The following is a 19,179-nucleotide window of genomic DNA, read 5'->3' on the forward strand; positions in this document are numbered from 1 at the left end:
TTAAGCAACGGCTATCAGCAGCTGCTCCCCCTCCCTCCCCAAATAATCCTTTAAAAATGCTCCATCAAGGCATAGAAAAGGCCTACATCCTTACTTGAATCCCCTTTTGTAGGCATCTAGACAGATGTATAGACTTCTAAACTTAGGTAACCCTTTATGTTGTGGGGTTGTGCCCATATAACAAGTGGATTCTGGGTTGGCCTTACGCAGCTCATTTAAGTATGTCCTTAACTTCAAATACTGTTCTCTTTCTATGCTTTCAATGACATCTTTAGCCTTTTCCATTACCCTAAACATCATCCTCTCTCCGACACATATATCAAACTCAACCTTGAACAAATCTCGAACCTCTCTGTGGGACAAATTGGGACAAACCCTAATCTTGCTAATCAACTCCTCCGAAACCCATTTACAAGTGACTAACCTACTTCTATTACTCCTAGGACACGTATGCTCGTCAACTAATGTTTTTATTTGGTAACTAGGTGGCTGGTTTCTCCTTGCACAGTAAACCAACCATGGACAAGTTTTGTTGTAATAGATGACCCTGCACCTATGTGGTTCAACCTTAAGAAAAAATGCCTCTCTACCCATTTGAATACTGTACTTCTTGAATGCATCCTTAAACTGTTCCATCGTGCCAAACTCCATACCTAACTCCAGTCTAATTTTGCCAAACTTTGTATCAGAATTGTGCTGAGGGAATACTGGATTTTCATCATCAGAATCAGAACCAGGAAGGGTGTACAAATCCTCAGAGTGGTACTGATATTCAGTTGGCTCTTCATCATGGTCATTTGGGTTAGGAACAATCACTCTTGGAGTCTAATTCTCTTCCCTAGGTGGCAGAATCCTCTGACCTGATGGAGGGAGTCTTGGATGATGCCTTCGACCTTGTATCCCACAAGAGGCAACCTCATCTAGCTCAACAACATGATGCATTCATATCATTAGGTTATTAATTAACCGACAACTTTTGGCAAGTAAAATAGAATCCCAACATTAAACAATATTACTCCTAGGATCTACAATCCATTAATATGATATTTGTGAATAATTGCATGTTTTAATCAACAAAAAATATACAATAAATATACCAACTTACATGTGCATCACTATTGCTCTGTGGTGCAGGTTGTGCTCTACCAGATGGTTGGGGCCTTGGATGTTTCTTCCTCCATTTTCTTCCCCTGCCATCAGCTTCTTTAGGATTAGATTGCCCCTCTTGACCTTCAACATGTGTCTCATGGTTGTCTCCTAAATTGGGGGTCTCATTGGCAGTTGTTGCAACTTGAGTTTGATTAGGTAGCATCTTAATAGCTATGTCATTTTGCAATGCTTCATCATTCTCCCCTTTACTCAACGTTGATTCACCATCTTCTTGCTATTGCTCCTCATGCTGTAGGGGATCATTTTGATGATTTTCCTGATTTTCTGAAGGAGCTCCTTCTACTTCTATGTCATCAGGTCCTCCATGCTCCTCATGCTGTGAGAAATCCTCGTGATGATTTTCCTGATCTTTTGAAGGAGGTCCCTTAACTTCTTCGTCATCAGAAACCTCAAATTCATCAACATACTCTGGATCGATATCAATGGGATGCTCAAAATACAAGTGGACCCTATTTTCATTCTTCAGTGCAGCATCACACAGCTTAACCACATCAACATCCCTTTTCAGCACCAGTAACCTGTTAGCTAAATCCATCCCTAACTCCAACCAATACACTTCATTATACCTAGTATAACCTAAATCTAGAAACAAACCTTCAACAAAGAACATATTACATGTATCAACATGCACCTTCTCGATGATACTCACTAAACCACCAGTATACTTCAGCACACCATCCACATCCTTCTCTAACCAACTCCGATGGTGATAGACAAAAGTGATATGAGTTGTCATTTAAAACACATCAGATAAGTCAACACATTAAAATACCATTATCAAACCTCCATTTCAAAAAAAAAAAATCCACTTAATCACTAATAAAATGCAAACCCCAACGAACTGATAATAAGAACAACGAAAACATAAAATGCTTACCCGAACCTTGGTTGTTCAATGGAGATTTATTCACTGAGTATCAATGCCAAACGTGAGCCTGCATGTGACGTTACTAATTCCAAGAGACAAATACAAAGATACAAGAGACGAAGACAAACAAAGACCACCACCAAGAAACTCTTCAGTTTCACGCGTCGTAAATAGCCATAGTTAAATATGGTGTTTCATTTAAGGTAAATTTGGTCATTTAATTTGAATTGGGCAATTAGGGTTTCATGAATTAGGGATATAGCAGAAATGGGATTGAAACCCTTAATGGATGCCACGTTGGATTTTCATCTGCCACATCATCAAGCTCCGTTTAACAAAGAAGGGTTCTCCTCACGGTTGGGCAGATTTGTAGCATTTTAAAAAATTTTGAGGGTATAATTATCGTTAACAAATATTAGGGTTATTATTGTCAGCGTTTTATAAATTCGGGGGCATAATTGGTAATTTACTCATATACATATATATACATATATATATATATATATATATATATATATATATATGTATATATAGAAGATGTATTTAGTGAGAATATATTTTTTATATGAGAATGTGAGAATGCAATTATTACTGTTGGATTAAATTTAATGGTCAAGATTAAATCTACTATAAAAACTAGATTACATAAAACAAAAATTAAAATGACTACTCTCTTACATCATTTTTTCTTTCCACTGTGTTCTCAATACCCAAAAATCAAATCCCTAATCCTATTGGGTCTCATTATTATTGCTCCTCTTTGTACTCGTCACTGTCATAGCTTCTCCTGTTTGAAGTCATATTCATTCACATTATGAATAGAAAAATACACATACAACTCTGTTCATTTTGAATATGAATAGAGTGTGACGACAACAACCAACAATTCAGAGACTAGAGGGAGCAACAACGACAATGTAGAAAGGAACTATGGCGACGAATACAAGGAGGAGCGATGACAGCAACGAGACTAGTAGTGAAGGACATAGCAAGGAGATGTTCAAAAATTAGGAATTTGATTTTTGGTATCCAAACGCAAGAGAAAAACACAGTGGAGAGACGAAAGAATGTGAGAGGCAACCACACTTTTGCTCAGAGAAAGAGAGAGTAACAATTTTAATTTTTTGTTTTATGTAATCTAGCTTTTAAAGCAGGTTTAATCTTAGCCATTAAATTCAATCTGACATTAATAATTGCATTCTCACATTTTCATATAAAAAACCTATTCTTACTAGATACATCACTTATATATATACACACACGCACATATATAAAAAGACCTTTTAACCAAACACAAATTGAATAAAAGAGTTTTTGTTCAAGCTAAAACGGATTAAAAGTAAATTCACAAGATTATTTGAAACTAAGATACATCGAAACAAAGAAAATACAAAGTGTCATTAAAATTAAAAATATAAATACACTATATGTAATCATCTAAAATGAAACAATCATCGTCGTCGTTGGCTCCATCCTGTAGTCTTTGGGGTGTTGGTGGCATCGGCAGCCGATCGAGGACCATACGGTGCTAGAAGACGTTTGGGGCAGCGGAAGAAGCGATATACCTGGCGCACCGCTGGAGGAGTCGCTCCCCAGCTTCTCTCGTATAAAGGAGTACAAATTTATATGGAAGGGAAGATCTTTGATAGATTATAATGGTTTATGAAAAAATAACTTTTACACAAATTTTACGAAAATACCTAAATTTTATATCCAAATCTAAATGCATACATAAATTAAAAAAATAATTTTAAATGTTAAAATCTAAATATTAGAAAAATATATTTAAATTTTAAAAATATAAAATTTTAAATTAAAGGATAAACAATATGTAAATTTTTTTATTCCACTTTATTCAATTGAGTGATATTACTTGAAAAAGTTGTAATCTTTTTTATTCCACATCAAGTTAATTGAGCTTTATTTTATAGTCAATATTCATCAATAAACACTATAAATTCATCATGCTATATATATATATATTCCAACTACATATACATACAAATTTATAATAGTTAGAATATATGTATAGTATAATATACTTGTAGTGTTTATTGTTGAATATTAACTATAAAACTAATATTTTTTTTAGAACACAAATTTAATAACAACATCAAAATAAATCTTAAGAAGAGATGATTATATTATGACTTAGATAGTATTTATAACAATATAACTTCTTATAACTCTTATAAATTTAAGAACTATTTTTTGATATATTTTAATGTTATTATTTTTGTTATAAATAATTAATAATAAATATAATTAATTTTACTGTTATAATTATTTACTGATTTACATATAATCATTTATTTGTTTGTTGTATACATATTTATTTGTGTGTTACGATCTTTGTTAAATTTATATTTTATTATTATACGTTGTTATATATATTTATATAACATGTATTAATATTAAATAGAATATTAATAATTGGATATATATTAAAAAAAAAATTTCTCGCTAAAAGTGAGATACTCTTGAATTTTTAAAAAATCGAGAAAACTGTTTTCGCGGTAAGCGAGTTCTTTTTGGAGTAATTTAAAATAAAAATATAAAAAAAAATCTCCGAGAAAGGTGAGTCCACCATCCTCCTAAAGTTCAACACCATATATTTCTATTTTCGAAAATAACACTAAAATAAATCTATATTCAAATTTTTGGCCTAAAAAATATACTTTATCTATAAAAAAAGAATAAAATAAATAAATAAGGAAGAGAGAGATAAAAATAAGAATGAATAAAAAAATATATTTATGATAAATAGATTAAGAATAAATAAATATATAATAAAAAATAATAATATTTTTAAAATATTTTGGACAACATGTAAAGGTACTATTCGTAATTAAATTTAGAGAGATTTATAAAGTATGGATGAAAAATTAGGTTAGACTTCAGATTTACTCTAACAAATTGAAGAGAGACTAATTGAATTTGTCAAAAGTTTGAAAGATTAATTTCATTTATAATACACAGTTGGAAACTTTGAATCATAAAGCTCAAAGTGGCAGTTGGAAACTAGACACTACATTATCATCTAATACATTTGATTGATCGATAGGTTGATATCATAAGCATAAGTTTCCCTTTCAAGCATTGATTCATGAGGACCCACTGGATAGGATCAAAGTCTAACAAGGATTTTTTTTTCTTAAACTGTCTATGAAATTATAAAAAAAGTATATAAAAAATTAACTATTAAATTAGTATATATATATATATATTTTTTTTATAGATATATGTTTTATTTTATATTATTTTATGGTTATTTTATAATACAATATATAATTTATATGAATAATTAATTTAGTAGTTTTGTTTTTTACGTATGGTTGTTTTAATTTTAATATATCAATCTATAATATTTTTTGGTGACTTCAATTTCTCTTATAAAATTTAATCCCAACTAATGAATATTGACCAGCCATATTTTCTTTCCACACGGAGCCCTTAGTTGTATGGCTATACGCATGCCACCTAACCTTATGCTCAAACAGTCAAGCTCAATCATTTCCTTTTTTAAAGAAAAATAATTTACTTCTTAAAATCAAACTTTAGTTACTATAATATTTTATTCAGATTTATTATTTAGATAATTCTTTATTAAACAGCTACAATGACTTGCAAGTAGCAATATTTAAAGGAAATTTGCAGAGAATAAAAAATCACGAAAATAATAATAATAATTGGATAATTGTAATAATTGTCTGAATAATATCACTCAAAATTTCACTTATATTATTCGGAAATTGTATTTTGTAGCCAACATTCGTCTCAATACAAACATTAGAAACAAGCTTGTCTCTCATTAATTTTGTGTTGGATTAGCTATATCTAACATTAGTTACTAAAATTAAATTCCTTCTTGCTCTTTACTGAAAACGTCAACATTATAATTAAACCTATGGTTTATAAATTGATGCATCGTGTTGTGATAAGATTGTTACGTGGATGCCTATTTATGATAGGCGGTGCAGTATTATCAAGGAAGAATACTTTTAATAAGTGTTTGAAAAAGTTACTTCATGCATCTATATAAATAGAGGCTCAAGCCTTTCCCAGTAACACAATAATAAGAATATTAAAACATTCTTCGCGCTCTCTCTTTCATACTATTCTCTTTCTTACATACTTTATAATATTATTAAATATATTAATTGATATAGTAGTTCTAGTGAATGTTATAGATATCTAATTATATTTTTATATTTTATATTTATTACCTCTTCCTTATTTATTTAATTATTTTACAACACGTTATCAGCACGAGACTCTGATCAAATTTTAGAAAGACTCAGGTAACAAATTTTCATTATGTTGAAGCTCTCTCATCTTGAATTTAATGCTCTTGATATATCTGGAAATAATTATTTATCATGATGTTAAAATCCATCTTGATTTAATGGATCTTGAAGATACCATTAAGGCTAAAAATAATGCATCCCAGAAGGATAAAGCCAAAGCTATGATTTTTCTTCGTCGTCATGTTGACGTATGATTGAAAAATGAATATCCCACATTAAAAGATCCTGCAGATCTGTGGAAAGACCTTGAAGAAAGGTACAATCATGTGATACTTCTTCAAGTCCGATATGCTAGAGAAAACTTTCTCAACCTTCCATGCCTCGAATGTGCTCCTGCAGTAGCAATTGAGAAAAAGGATTTAAAAATATTCTGAGCTAATTTCTTACTTTCTTGTTGCTGATCGCAACAATGAGTTGCTCTTAAGAAATCATGAAGCGCGCCCAGTTGGCGCCGCCCCATTTCGTGAAGTAAATGCGGCAATTTATAACTCCAGAAGAGGTAAATGGCAAGATTTTGATAACAAGAAAAGTTATGGAAGGAAAAGAAATTATGTTCATAAGAAATGATCTCACCAGAAGTGGGATAAAGAAAGAAACAATGGGCAAAGTAAATCAATTGAGAATAAATGCTTCTGTTGTGGTGGAAAGGGCCATTGGTCACGTACCTGTCGTACCCAACGTACCTAGTTGATCTTTATCAAGTATCCTTGAAAAAGGATGACAAAGGAAAGGAAACAAATTTTGTTTCAAATTATGAAAATTCCACCATTCATTTTGATGTATCTAATTTCTTTGAGGATCCTGAAGGAAATATTGGCTATTTGATCAATGATGGAATAATTTAATATGTGTGTTTGTTAAGTATTCATGTGAATAATTTTACTGTGCATGTACTTTTACTCATTTTATTATTTGTTTTTGAAGAAAAATGGCAAGGACATATTCTGAAGATATTTGCCTTGCGGATAGTGCAAGTTCGCACACTATTCTTAAAAGTACTATATATTTTACCCATCTTGTGCCAAAAGAGGAATATGTTAATACTATTATTGGCTCAGGCAATATGATAGAAGGCTCCGGAAGAACTATAATTCTGTTTCCTGGAGGAATAAAATTTATAATAAATAATGCACTATTATCTACCAAGTCCCTGAGGAACTTGTTGAGTTTCAAAGATATTCGCCGAAATGGATATCATATTGAGACTATGAATGAGGGAAATCATGAGTATTTATGTATCACAACTCATGATTCAAATAAGAAAGTTATATTAGAAAAATTACCCTCACTTTCATCTGGGTTGTATTATACCAAGATTAGTGCAGTTGAATCACATGCCACTGTAAACCAGAAGTTTACTAGCCCAAATAAATTCATAACTTGGCATGATAGATTGGGTCATCCGAGAACAACCATGATGAGGAGAATTATTGAAAACTCCCATGGATATTCACTAAAGAACCAGAAGATTCTTAAATCTAGTGAATTTTGTTGTGCTGCATGTTCTCAAAGAAAGTTAATTTTAAAGCCATCACCAGTAAAGATTGGATTTGAGTCCCCTGAATTCCTAGAAAGGATTCAAGGTGATATATGTGGACCTATTCATCCACCATGTGGATCTTTTAGATATTTTATGGTCCTGATAGACGCATCTTCGAGATGTCACATGTGTGCTTATTATCTTCTCGCAACCTGGCGTTTACGAGATTACTGGCTCAAATTATTCGATTAAAAGCACAATTTTCAGAAAATCCAATCAAAGCAATTCGTCTTGATAATGCTGGTGAATTTACCTCCCAAGCTTTTGATGCTTATTATATGGCTAATGGAATAAGTGTTGAACATCCAGTAGCTTATGTTCACACACAAAATGGGTTAGCAGAATCGCTTATTAAACGCCTCCAATAATTGCTAGACCCCTTACTTATGAGAACAAATCTCCCAACCTCGGTTTGGGGCATGCTATTTTACATGCCGCAACACTTATTCGTTTGAGGCCAACGAGTTACCATCAGTTCTCTCCTATGCAATTAGCATTTGGCCAGCAGCCAAATGTTTTCCATTTAAGAATATTTGGGTGTGTGATATATGTTCCCATTATACCACCTAATCGCACCAAAATGGGACCCTAGAGAAAATTGGGGATATATGTTGGATATGATTCTCCCTCTATAGTGAGGTATCTTGAGATACAAACTGGAGATGTATTTAAAGCCCGGTTTGCGGATTGTCATTTTGATGAATCAAAATTTCCAACATTAGGGGGAGAGAATAAGCTTCCTGAAAAGGAACTTAATTGGAATGCATCATCGTTGATACATTTAGATCCTCGATCAGGGCAATGCGAACTAGAAGTTCAAAAGATTATACATTTGCAAAGAATAGCGAATGAATTGCCTGATGCATTTTCTGATACAAAGAGGATAACCAAATCTTATATACCAGCGAAAAATGTCCCAATTCAAATTGATGTCCCAGTAGGACAAGTAGCCACTGAAGCAAATTCACGCCAGAAGCGTGGCAGGGCGAAAAATGTCCCAATTCGAATTGATGTCCCAGTAGGACAAATAGCCACTGAAGCAAATATACGCCAGAAGCGTGGCAGGCCTGTCGGTTCCAAAGATAAAAATCCTCGAAAGAGAAAAGAGGTAAATACGATTCCTGTGAAAAAGACATTGTAGAGACACCTGCAGTTGTCCAAAATTCTGATATAATTTTAACGCCAGAAGACGTTCAGGTACCTGAAAATTGTGAAAATGATGAGATATCAATAAATTATGTCTTTACAGGAGAGAAATGGGACCAAAATAAGACAATTGTCAATGAAATATTTGCATATAATGTGGCATTGAATATCATGCATGAATGTAAGGATCTTGAGCCAAGATCAGTCGAAGAATGTCGACAAAGAAATGATTGGCCAAAATGGAAAGAAGCCATGAAGGCTGAGTTAGACTCACTTGCAAAACGTGAAGTCTTTGGACCTGTAGTCCGTACACCTGAAGATGTAAAACCTGTTGGATACCGATGGGTATTTGTGAGAAAACGAAATGAGAGAAATGAAGTTGTGCACTACAAAGCCCGACTTGTGGCACAAGATTTTTCACAAAGGTCCGGTATAGATTATGAAGAAACGTATTCCCCAGTAGTGGATGCGATAACATTACGTTATTTGGTCAGTTTATCTACATATCATAAACTACATATGCATTTAATGGATGTGGTAACAGCCTATTTATACGGCTCATTAGATCGGGATATCTATATGAAAGTCCCTGAAGGACTAAAGATATCTAAACCATCCAATGAATATGCGCAAGGGTTATACTCAGTCAAATTGCAAAGATCTTTATATGGTCTAAAGCAATCTGGACGAATGTGGTATAATCGTCTTACTGAGTATCTGGCCAAAAATGGATTCAAGAATGATGATATCTGTCCATGTGTTTTCATAAAGAAGTCTACATCTGGATTCATTATAATTGCTGTGTACGTTGATGATTTAAATATCATTGGGACTCCTGAAGAGATTCCAACAATTATAAAAACTCTAAAAGAAGAGTTTGAGATGAAAGATCTAGGAAAGACTAAATTTTGTCTCGGCCTGCAGATCGAGCATACAAAAGATGGGATCTTTATTCATCAAACAACATACACAGAGAAGATCTTGAAAAGATTTTATATGGATAAGTCACATCCCTTGAGTACCCCAATGATCGTAAGATCTTTGGATGTGAAAAAGGATCAATTCCGTCCTAAAGAAGAAAATGAAGATATCCTTGGTCCAGAAGTACCATATCTTAGTGCCATTGGAGCGCTAGTGTATCTTGCTAATAATACACGACCTGATATATCATTTTCTGTGAACCTACTAGCAAGATATAGTTCCTCTCCAACTAGAAGACATTGGAGTGGAATCAAACAAATATTTCGATATCTTCATGGAACGGTTGATATGGGATTGTTTTATCCCTATGGATCCAAGTCACAATTAGTTGGCTATGCAGATGCTGGATACTTGTCTGATCCACATAGAGGGAGATCTCAAACAGGATACATGTTCACATATGGTGGAACAGCTATATCATGGAGGTCTACCAAACAGACGATAGCAGCAACCTCCTCTAATCATCCTGAAATACTATCTATTCATGAAGCTAGTCGCGAGTGTTTTTGGCTGAGGAGCCTGGTTCAATATATTCTGTCATCATGTGGATTGATTGACCATAACATAGCTCCAACTGTCCTGTTTGAAAATAATACAGCATGTATTGCTCAACTTAAAGGCGGATATATCAAAGGTGATAGAACAAAGCATATTTCTCCCAAATTCTTCTTCACTCATGATCTTCAAAATCAAGGGACAATTGATGTCCAACAGATCCGCTCAAGTGACAATCTGGCAGATTTGTTCACAAAGTCACTCCAAAAATCCTCCTTTGAAAGATTGGTACATGAGATTGGGATGCGCCGATTTCAAGACATTAAATGATGTCGGCAAGAGGAGGACACTGTACTCTTTTTTCCTTGGTTAGGTTTTTTTCCCATTGGGTTTTTCTTGACAAGGTTTTTAATGAGGCAGTCCCCATCACTAAAGGATATTGTACTCTTTTTCCTTCACTAAGGTTTTTTTCCACTGGATTTTTCTTTAGTAAGATTTTAACGAGGCAATAATCCTAAATGGTCATCCAAGGGGGAGTGTTGTGATAAGATTTGTTACATGGATGCCCATTTATGATGGGCGGTGCAGTATTATCAAGGAAGAATGCTTTTAATAAGTGTTTGAAAAAGTTACCTCATGTACCTATATAAATAGAGGCTCAAGCCTCTCCCAGTAACACAATAATAAGAATATTAAAACATTCTTCGCTCTCTCTCTTTCATACTATTCTCCTTCTTACATACTTTATAATATTATTAAATATATTAATTGATATAGTAGTTCTAGTGAATATTATAGATATCTAATTATATTTTTATATTTTATATTTGTTACCTCTTCCTTATTTATTTAATTATTTTACAACACATCGATAATTTTCATTATAGTAGATTATGGGGTAGACAAATTTAATAATATTAAGAATTATCTTACACTGAATTTTTTAAATTTTTTATTGTAACAAATAAAGTAAATCATTCACTTTATTTGATCATATATAGAAAAATATACATATTAGTACCCAAAAAAATTATTAATCAAAATTGTATAAATTATCTTATAAAAAATTATTTAAATAGATCCCTAATAAATTAATCTAAAAATAGACCAAAATTTTTTAAATATGATTCTAAAATTAAAAAATATAATAACTAAAAGATATGATAACTAATTAAATTAAAAGATCTTAAAATATATGATAACTAATTTAATTTTATTACATTATATCAGATATAATTTAAAATATCTATAAATACTATTATACAAATCAAAACCAAATCAAATCTTTTAGAAACTCTAACAACAAATCAAAACTAAATAATTTTGAATTTAATACTAATTTTATGCCTCCCAATGAATTTTAAACGAATTCTTAGACTTCTTGATATTCTCATTTAATCCAATAGACTTTATGAGTGTCGCCATTTCAGCACTATTATTTTTGAGATGAATTCTTAATCTCTTTGATGCCCAAGACTGACATAATATAATTTTTTTAGTATTTAAATTTTTAAACATGATAATATTATTATTCTATATCTTGTCTCTAAAATAACAAAAATATTCTCCTAAACACATATCAAATTTGGTGCAACTTCTCCCATAAAAAAATGTCATTGTTGTCTATGGTGATGAAGTTCTAAAGTGATTCTTTTGAGAAGAAATCATAGACTAAAGCATGATGAAATTCTTGAGCATAAAAGCCAAGCAAGCAAACCACATTAATATGGTGAATTTTACCAATATTTTTGATATTTTATTAATATTAAAATATAAATTAATTTTTTAGTTATTTTTAATATTTTTTAATTATATTAAGTATTTAAAATATTTTTTTAATAATCAATAATATATATTATTTCTATACTCATTTCAAGAATATCTGATAAGAATAAGATTGGACACGCTAACACATAATTGTATTTAGGTATATTCAAACGTGTTCAAAGAAGAATTTTTTATTTTTTATTAAGACACGATTGGACACAAAAAGATACGCGTATCGAACGAGTATCAATGAATGTCGTGTCTGAAATGTGCTTGACACGTGAACACGATAAATCAGGAAAGTATCCGTGTTTTATAGAAAATAACCAATGACAAATATGCTGGGTTGGTGTCCACTTTTGATCAAATAAAAAATAATTTTAAATGTGATTATTAATTTTCAACTGTCTTTGTGGTATACTTCTACTTAATTAGTAGTTGATGCATGCATAATTTAATAACCCTAAGGTATCTGATATTATATCTAATCAAAATAAGAAGTAATTTCATGCAACGTGTTAGGTGAATATGTATATGCGTTAGAACATGCAAGCAGAACAAAAGCAATAACTTACCCATAAACAAAGTAAAGGAAAAAAATCGCAAAAGTAAAAAATAATTGTAAAGTAATAAAGACAGAATAAAAAACGAATTGGAGGACCTTGTGGGTTGCAACTGTGTCTTTCACACTCATCATATTTATTATTGTGGCACTCTCTCCCTACAAACAGGAATAGTGACATCATAATAATATTCGAGACATATTCTAAAACTCTACACACTGGACCTAAAACTGGTAGGACAGTTTTATATATATATATATATATATATATATATATATATATATATATATATATATAATGCAGTTCATGACTTATTTTCCAAGTTTAATCCACTACTAATAGTTGCTTTTATTAATTAAGAATAACATATTATTCATGGACACTGCATGGAACACGCGAACACACAAATTTAAAATTCTTATACGACACAGAGGCACAATATATATGTAAAATATAAAGCATTATTTAGATAAAATGTAATGATATTTTAGTTTTTTATTGATATTAAAATATAAATTAATTTTTTAATTATTTTAATACTTTTTTAATTATATAAAGTATTTAAAATATTTTTCGTTATAATAATTAATAATATATACTATTTATAAACTCATTTCAAGAATACATGTTAAGAATAAGTTTGGACATGCTGACACATGATGGTATTTAGGTGTATCTAAGCATGTCTGGGAAAGAATTTTTTCTTTTTTTATCAAGACACGATTGGACACAGAAGACACGTGTGTTGGACAAGTACCAATGAGTGTTGTATCCGAAATGTGTCCGACATGCGGACACGACAAATTAAAAAAGTGTTCGTACTTCATAAAAAATAACATATGACAAACATGCAGGGTTGGTATCCACTTTTGACCGAATTGACATAATTTTTAACGTAATTATTAATTCTCAATTGTCTTTGTGGTATACTACTACTTTAATTAGTAGTTGATGCATTCATAATTAAATAACCCTAAGATATCTATATATATTTAATAAAAGTAAGAAGTAATTTCACACAATATGGTGGGTAAATACGCGTATGTGTCAGAACATGCAAGCAGAACGTAAGTAATAGCTCAAACATAAACAAATTAAAGGGGAAAAAAATCTCAAAAGTAAAAAAATTATAAAGTTATAAAGGCAAGATGAAAAATGAATTGGAGGACCTTGTGGTCCGCAACTGTGTTTATTATTGTAGCACTCTAACTTCTCCCATGTTGCAAACAGTGACATCATACTCAATAATATTCTAGCCATATTCAAAAACTCTACATCCTGAACTTAGAACTAGTAGGACAGTTTTATATAACGTAGTTCATGATTTCATTTTCCAAGTTTAATCTACTAGTAATAGTTGCTTTCAATAAGTTAAGAATAACCTATGATGCACAGATACTGCACGAAATACGCACGACACGGGAACACACGAATTTAAAATTTTTATAAAATACGGGAACAAGACATTTATATTTATATAAAATATAAAGTATGTTTTTCAATAAATTGTAATGATATTTTGGTATTTTATTAATATTGAAAAATATATTAATTTTTTAATTATATAAAGTATTTAAAATATTTTTTGTTTTAATAATTTAATAATATATACTATTTAAAAACTCATTTCAATAATACATGTTAAGAACAAGGTTGGACATGCTAACGCGTGATAGTATTTGGTGTGTCCAAACGTGTCTGGAGAAGAATTTTTTTTATTAAGACACGATTGGACACAAAGAGACGCATATCAAACGAATGTCAACAAGTGTCATGTCTGAAATCTGCTCAACACGCATACATGACAAATCAGAAAAGTACTCGTACTTCATAGAGAATAACTGATGACAAATACGCTGGGTTGGTGTCAACTTTTAACCAAATAGACAATAATTTTAAATGTGATTATTAATTCTCAATTGTTTTTTTGGTATACTTCTCCTTTAATTAGTAGTTGATGCAAACATAATTTAATAACCTTAGGGTATCTGATATATATCTGATAAAAGTAAGAAATAATTTCACGCGATGTGGAAGGTGAATACGCGTATGTGTCAGAACATGCAAACAGAACAAAAGCAACAGCCCAAACATAAACAAATTAAAAGGAAAAAAATCCTCAAAAGTAAAAAATAATTGTAAACTAATAAAGACGGAATGGAAAACGAATTGGAGGATCTTATGGTCCACAACTATGTCTTTCACACTCATTATGTTTATTATTGTGGCACTATCTACCCATGTTACACAATAGAAATAGTAACATCATACTCAATAATATTCTAGCCATATTCAAAAATTCTATACCCTGTACCTAAAACTGGAAGGACAGTTTTATATAACATAATTCATGACTTCATTTTCAAAGTTCGATTCACAACTAATAATTGCTTTCATTAAATTAAAAATAACTTATGATGAATAGATATTGCACAGAACACGTACGATACGAGATACACAAACACACAAATTTATAATTCTGATAAGAAAATATTTTTTAGATCAACAAAATAAAGGAGAAAAATCCTTAAAAGTAAAAGATTATTGTAAATAAAGAAAAAAATTAATTATCGTTAAATTTTTATTTTTTATTACGTGTAAACATACTCTCTAAATTTAAAAGCGATTAAATTAAAGTAAGGTACGGTTAAAAATGACTAGAAAGCGAAGTACTGTGTAAAGTGTAAAGTAGTTGACTTTTTTTAGAGATACTAAACAGAACATAAACCAAGAAGCTAAGAATGATTTCAAAAACTCGTAGTTGGTTGGTGTTGAATTTGATATTTATAGTATTGGGAAGCAAGAAAAATTTGTACGTCTCCCGAGAAACTTGTATTTCTCAGTGTGAAAAACTTAGCAACATATGTCGTCCATTCTGATTAAAAAGCAACCTAAAAAACTGCGGGATCAGCAAGTACAAGCTAGAATCCATGAAGGATGTTGCAATGTTGTGGTTAATAAAGGAAACAGAGCACAAAGTGGAAACCATAAATTACAAAAACTACACAATCAAGCTAGTGGATTCTATCATTGAAGAGGACGATTGCTCCTCCCTACCTCACTACTTGCTCTACAAATTCAATTTCAGTGATGCCAACGACAACCATGGCGTTGCTTCGAAGCAACAGGATGTGAATAATGCATACCATGCCACTCAAATGCTAGACTACCCAGGTGTAGACTCTAAGCCCCCTATTTAAGCACATAATACATGAGCTGCAATACTAGTGTCACAGAATATGAACGTGAATATGAGTATTTTTTATCTCGTCATTTTTGCTTGGATTCGCATACCTATGCTATTGTTGGGGACTTAAAGACGGGATGGGGGAAGCCTGGTTATCACGTCAAGCTAATTGCTTCCACATCTTCAGACTTACCCCCTAATATTTTGTACGCCCATACTCACAGCTCCTTGACATACGGATTTAAGTTGTTGTGGTTGCACTTTCACTACCACCAGCATTACAAATCTAAAACTTGCTACTTTAACCACATCACTCACAATACTTCCTGCTTTTCTCCTTGTTACTTTTACCACCACAGCCACAATATCCACACTCCAATTCATTGCGAAAAAACAACAACTACTCACTCTCCAAGCAAAAAAAATAACAACAAAATATTAGTAAAAAATAGTTTAAATTTGCTTTAACTAACATTCATTAATTGTTGCTAGAATCAATAAATGCTAAATAAGTTAAATTTAGGTTGGTCTATTTAAAATTTTACAAAGATAGAGGATTATTATATAGATACGTGAATACTTATTAATACGCAAACATATATATAATAACTATTTTTTCTATTTTAAGAATTCAAGAATTCTTTGGGTGGTTCTCTAAAAGTATACACAAAAATTATTATATCTATAGAATTCAAATATTATTAGATTTAGATCAGAGAGTAAAATTTTGAGGAGAAATGTATATATTAATACTTAACCTTAGATTATATTTTCTGTACTGTTTTTAAAAATTATAAATATTTTTAGAAGTATCTAAAGAGATCATTTTTAAATTAATTCATATTTATATCTATTAAATTTATTTTAATTTTTAAAAACAATCTTATTAGATATAATCATTATAATTTGTATTTATTAAAAATAATTTTGTTTAATTTAATAAATATAGTTAATATAGCTTTTCATACAAAAAAAAACTAATTTCAAATATCATTTTTAATAAATTACTTAAAAAAATCTTTACAAATAGGATCTGAGTAATGTTATGTTACTTATGTTAGATATACGACTAGTATCAAAATTTTCTCTTTAACTGCAAGGTTTTAAGTTTAAACTGTAATCCTGATTTCTATCTTTTTATATGATATAATATGTGATTATGTTCATTGTATCTTTTGCTAATAATTTATATTTTTTATGATAATTTAACTAATTAATATCATTTACTTATTTGTACAATTGGTCTAACTGTTGATCAACGTGATTGAAGTAATATCTAATTAAAAGCTAAAATTAATTGTAAATAATGCAATTATAATAAAATAGGCAAGAATATTTTAGTATAATTTGCCATTTCTTTCCTTTTACGAATTATGCGGATCCTTTTATTATTGGAGATGAGATGTTCAATTTTATATCTGTTGTTTTAGCATTTTCTTTTCTTCACTTTTATGTTCCAATAATGATTAATGACGATAATTGTTTGCTAATCTATCCGTTCAAGAATGCTCAGTTTAAGACCATTTCTCCGGAGCTACTTTAACTATTGGCCGGCAGTGGCTCGATAGAACATGATAAATATAATCGAATTTAGAATTTTGCTAGAAACAACACTCTTGGTTGTTCTTTTCGCTTGTCAACGGCGAAGAAGACATATGTCAATGTATGCAAATATTGAAATATTCAAGATAGTAATAATTTTATGTCAATAAAATACTCATATAGAGAAATCAAGATGATGACAAAAAATTTTAAGAAAAAATTAAGTAAAGGTGGTTTCGACTCTGTATACAAAGGGAAGATACAAAATGGGTCTCTTGTAGCAATAAAGATGCTAGACACATCCAAATCTAATGAAAAATATTTTATAGTGAGGTAGCAACCTCGGAAGAATTCACTATATGAATGTGGTAAGACTTATTGAATTTTGTGTTGATGGATCAAAGTGTGACATTGTCTATAATTTTATGCCTAATGGTTCTCTTGATAAATATATTCTCTCAAAGAAAACATTTCTTTAAGTTATGAAAAAATATATGAGATATCGTTGGTAGTAGTAAGAGGTATTTGTTACCTTCATAAAGGTTGTGACATGAAAATTCTATATTTTTACATCAAATCACATAATATTCTTCTCGATGAAACTTTAACACAAAAGTTTCTGATTTTGAATTGGCATAATTATATTCCATAGATAATAGCATTGTCACTTTGACCGATCAAAGAGGGATAATTGGATACATTGCACCTGAATTATTTTACAACAAACTTGAGGGAATCTCCTACAAGGCCGATGTTTATAGCTTTGGAATGTTGTTGATGAAAATGACAAATAGAACGAAGAATTTAAACCCACATACAGAGAATTCAAGCAAAGTATTCTTTCCCACCTGGATCTATAATCAATTCAGCAATGATACAAATATAGAATTGGATTATAGCATAGAGGATCAGAAGAACATAATTAAGAAGATGATAATTGTTGCACTGTGGTGTATCCAGCTAAAATCTCGTGATCGTCCTTCCTTGAAACAACTTGTGGATATACTTGAAGGAGAAGTTGAACGCCTAATAATGCCTCCAAAGCCTTCCCTGTATCCAGACGAAAAACTTGATTCAAAGTTGGACCAAATATCAACATCATATTATGACTTAAAATGTGCTAATAGTAGTTACTTTTAATGTGGTTATTAATTTTTAATTACCTTTGTGGTATACTACTACTACTACTTTAATTTGTAGCTGATACATCCATAATTTAATAACCCTAGAGTTTCTGATATATATCTAATAAAAGTAAGAAGTAATTTTACGCGATGTGCTTGGTGAATACGCGTATGTGTCAAGACATGCAAGTGAAACGAAAGCAACAACTCAAATACAAACAAATTAAAGGAAAAAAAAATTCTCAAAAGTAAAAAATAATTGTAAAGTAATAAACACAGAATGAAAAATGAATTGGAGGACCTTATGGTCTACAACTGTCTTTCACATTCATCATGTTTATTATTGTGACATTCTTCCCCATGTTGCAAACAAGAATAGGGACATCATATTCAATAATATTCTAGCCATATTAAAAAACTCTATACCCTGGACCTAAAACTAGTAGGACAATTTTATATAACGTAGTTCATGACTTCATTTTCCAAGTT

At 30.8% G+C, this 19,179-nt stretch overlaps 2 pseudogenes; one reads left to right on the plus strand and one right to left on the minus strand.

Annotated features, from left to right (window-relative positions):
- LOC148579237 (uncharacterized) lies at positions 1-942 on the minus strand (annotated as a pseudogene).
- A 16,653-nt stretch (positions 943-17,595) lies between these two features.
- LOC148579238 (rust resistance kinase Lr10 pseudogene) lies at positions 17,596-18,706 on the plus strand (annotated as a pseudogene).
- The last annotated feature ends 473 nt before the right edge of the window (positions 18,707-19,179 follow it).

Source organism: Arachis ipaensis, chromosome B10 (assembly GCF_059453495.1).
Source record: "Arachis ipaensis isolate K30076 ecotype BB chromosome B10, ASM5945349v1, whole genome shotgun sequence".
NCBI classification, from domain to species: Eukaryota; Viridiplantae; Streptophyta; class Magnoliopsida; order Fabales; family Fabaceae; genus Arachis; species Arachis ipaensis.